General features: G+C 38.9%; 1 pseudogene; it reads right to left on the reverse strand.

Moving 5' to 3' along the window:
- Window positions 1-409: 409 nt before the first annotated feature.
- On the reverse strand, window positions 410-4,014 carry LOC121492498 (annotated as a pseudogene).
- Window positions 4,015-4,355: the final 341 nt, after the last annotated feature.

A 4,355-nucleotide genomic window follows, 5' to 3' on the forward strand; every position in this document is an offset into this window, starting at 1 on the left:
ATTCATTCATTCATGAGACACACACACACACACACACACACACAGAGGCAGAGACACAGGCAGAGGGAGAAGCAGGCTCCATGCGTCGAGCCCTATATGGGACTTGATCCCAGAACCCTGGGATCACTACCTAATCCAAAGGCAGACACTCAACCACTGAGCCACCCAGGTGCCCCTGTAGTCGGCTTTCAGGTGAAATGTCACCTCCTCAAAGAGATTTTCATTGACCATCTATGTCAAATAAATTATTTTATTTCTACTTCTTTTTAAAATATTTTCTAAGGTATGTATGTGTATGTGCGCGTTGGTCTATTTGTAATACAAATTCCCTGAGAGCAGAACTTTGCCTTTTTTTTTTTTTTTTTTTTTGGTTGTCTGATCTTACTTATTTTGTCACTCTTAGATAATCTCACTTTTGACTGGACTCAGACTTAGAGGTAGAAGCTCTCAGAGAGGACAGCCTCCATCTCTTGGTAATTTGTACCTAGCATTTTTCTTTGGCCTCCTTCCTTCTCTTGGCCAAAATTTTAGCATATACTGCAGCCTCTTCCTTATTTTTCTTAGTACGCTGTTTCTTCAAAGCAATACGCCGACGTTTGTGTTGGAGGACACATGGAGTAACAAGACGCTGAATCTTGGGTGCTTTGGTTCTAGGTTTCTTAACTTCTTTGTTTAGAAGCTTTCTAACAACATACTGGTGGACATTGTCTCTTGACAGATTAAAAAGCTTTCAGATTCTGCTGGCTCTTTTGGGCCCTAGGCAATGAGGCACAGTAGTATCAGTGAGTCCAGGAGTATCCTTCTCCCCTTTTTTCACAATAACCAAATTGAGAACACTGAGATTGGCATCCACAATGCAACCATGAACAGATTTGCGCTTCCTCTCTCCAGTCCTCCTGGGTCAGTAGCAGGAATGCCCCTTACTCAGCAGTAGGTGGACGGGGCCATGGGTCAAGAGACCCTGCTTCATGGGGAAGCCTTGTTTGTCATTGCCACCACTGATTCGGGCCACGTAACCCTTCCATTCCTCCCCCAGAGCATCAGCAACAACTTCTGTGGCCATAGGCTTCTCATAAAAGGTATGCAGTTTGCACTCATCATCCACTTCAATGAGTTTCTGGCAGCCAGTGGCTGGGAAAAAGATCTTCAGCTTTATTCTGAAGTGGCCTACCACCTCGGAGGTGCCACGAAAAAGAGACCAGAACTCCTTTTTTTTTTATCATTGTCCTGGTCTTCTGCCAAATCTCTAGTGCCCAGAATGGCCCTAGAACATAAGAAACACTCAATAAACATTTGATGAATCAATGACTATTGAATGAATTATCTGGAATAATTTACATATTTGATAAATATATAATGTTTCAATGAATGAATGAATGAATATGTTCTTTTTTTTTAAAGATTTTATTTATTCATGAGAGAGAAAGAGACAGAAACAGAGACACAGGCAGAGGGAGAAGCAGTCTCCATGCAGGGAGCATGACGTGGGACTCGATCCCAGGTCTCCAGGATCACGCCCTGGGCTGAAGGCAGGTGCCAAACCGCTGAGCCATGCAGGCTGCCTGAATGAATGAATAAGTGAAAGGTCACATCATTTTTCTGACTCCAAACCTTATGGTCATTTCATTATTACACACTAATTATACTTTTTCTCTGAACTCATGTTTGTACAGTGTAAAAAAATGTCGCAAATTCTTTTCTTTCCTACTCTTCTTTGCATTGTGACATGACAGTTCCTCCTGTCAATAAGTGGAATCTATCCCTCCTCCTTGTATATGGGTGAGCCATATCAAATGCTTTGCATGATGAGTCACTCTAAACATGATGGCAAGCAGAGTAGCTTTCCTCCTCTTACTGCTCTGGAAAACCCTAGGACAGCCATTTAAAAAAAGCCAATGCTGTTTTATTAGATTCTGAGAAACATGTGGCACAGTCCCCTCAATTGCCCCAAGATTGACTGTCAACTGTCAAATGTATAAGGGTGATATCATTTTGGATCATCCATCCTTCAGCTGACCTTCCAAATAATCACAGCCACAAGACTGAGTTCAGCAGTTATCAACTGAGCTCGTTCAGTCCAGAAGAATTATCCAGCTAAACCAAAGAATTATGAGTCAAATACATGGTGGTGGTTGTTTTAACCACTAAGTTTGAGGGCAATTTGTTACATAGAAAAAAGCTAACTGATAGTGAGACTATATGGAAAAAATAAAAACGGGTCCTGCTACAAAAATGCCCTTGTAAGTTCAAGTAGCTTCTTTTTTTTTAAGATTTTATTTGTTTGAGAGGCAGAATGAGAGAGAGAGAGAGCATACAAGCAGGTGCAGAGGGAGAGGGAGAAGCATATTCACCTACCGAGCAGGGAGTCCAACATGGGGCTCAATTCCAGGACCCTGAGATCATGACCTGAGCTATAGGCAGATGCGTAACCAACTGAGCCACCAGGTGCCTCAAATTCAGTTAGCTTCTTAAAATGTAAATATTAAACTGAGATACAAAAAAATCATATTGCAATGGCCATTCCTGAAGACTCTGTTAGTGAAATGCTTCATTTGTTTGACAGAAGAGGAAAGATTAGGATTTGTCTTGATATCATTGAATTTGATGAGTCACTTTTTATGTATATCATAGGTGATATTTAAGTGAAAAACCAGAAACAAGTCACAATTTAAATATTACAGAGGTAGAATTAGAATAGATAAAAGGCAGGTTTTCTCCTAGATGCTGACAGTACAGGATTTGCTGTGAGTGTGTGGTAAAGTTGGAATAATAGTAGTGGGACCTCAACTTTAGAACATCCTTTTCGATCCACAGCTTCAAAAAATTTTGATGTTATAAGTGATACCAAAGTTATGATTGAACATCAAGTCATTTTAATATCATGTAATGGCACATTTTGATACACACACTGAGAAACACCATATTACTTTGCTTAAGAAAAGAAGTTTTGCTGAGAAAAGTTCTGGCCTCCAAACATATTCCAATGAATGATTCCAGTACCACACTAATCTGATACTTGAATTTGAATTGCTAATATTATAAAAATTTTCTGCTTATGCTACCACTATTTATACTTACTCTTGCTAAGCCAGATGTCTAATATCCATCCTGCACCTACACATTAAACTGCTAATCTTGGGGAAGAAAAAAAATGCAATAGCTTATTTTTGTTGTTGTTATTACAGTTGATCTCTAAGATGTAAGGATAAGACAGATTTTTATCATAATTTATTATATTGGTGTATATTCCCTTGTCTTCTAATGTTTTTCTAGGCCATCTGATATTTTGAACTATCCTGCCAATGGCAGTATGGTTCAGTCTGCAGTATTATGGCTTCCTGGATCAGAAAATCATGTACGTGATTCCCTCATCTCATATAAGTGGTCTGTCCAAGCCACTCCAAAGTCCATCTGCCAGTATAGACATTATTACTGTAATGAAGGAATGAAATGAAGTTTCTCATAATTTACTAGAAAATGAATTCTGTACAGACTAACAACAACAAAAAGGAACAAGGGATTGAGAATGGAGTCTATCTTTGTATCAGTCAAGTAAAGACCTTGAGATAGAGTAAAACCTTCTATACACATCCAATATCTGTTTTGCATTAGTACTTTCCTCTTTCTCTCTAAGTACAGTATCCTGGAATTTCCAATGATGAAAGCCTGGATTCATCCAATCTTGACCATATTTTTTTCTGAGTGAGCCTTTGTGAAATACTTTACATTTTCCTCTTATGGTGTTTTAAAATATCTCCAAAAGTCATTGGTTCTCCTCTTCTCAAAAGGCATAGCTTAATTCTTACCCTGTCGGCTAGATTTAGTAACTTTTCTAATTAAAGAGAATGTGGCAGAAGTGATGGCATGTGACTTTTGAGACAAGGTCCTAAAGGGCATTGTGGTTTCTTTCTTGCTCTCCCCTGGAGAAGCCAACTGCCATGTTGTGAGGATGCTGAAGCAATCCTGTGGAGAGGTCCATGTAGCAAGGAAAAGAGGTTTCCTTTCAACAACCATTTTGGAAGCATCTGGACTATCTTAGACACATATCTTCCAGCTCCAGTCATATCTTTAGATGACTTCAGTCTTTACCAATATTTTTACTGTGATTTCATGAAGGAACCAAAGCCACAACCCTTCAGCAAAACTGAATTTCTGACCCACAGATATAGTTCAATAATAAATGTTTATCATTTTATTTTTTAAGTTTTTATTTAAATTCCAATTAGTTAACACACAGTGTAATATTAGAGGTGTTCAATATAGTTAGTTATTTAGTACTTCCATGTAACACCCAGTGCTCATCACAAATGAATTCCTTAATCCCCATCACCTATTTAACCCATTCCCCCACTCAC

This window comes from Vulpes lagopus, chromosome 6 (assembly GCF_018345385.1).
Source record: "Vulpes lagopus strain Blue_001 chromosome 6, ASM1834538v1, whole genome shotgun sequence".
Classification (NCBI taxonomy): domain Eukaryota; kingdom Metazoa; phylum Chordata; class Mammalia; order Carnivora; family Canidae; genus Vulpes; species Vulpes lagopus.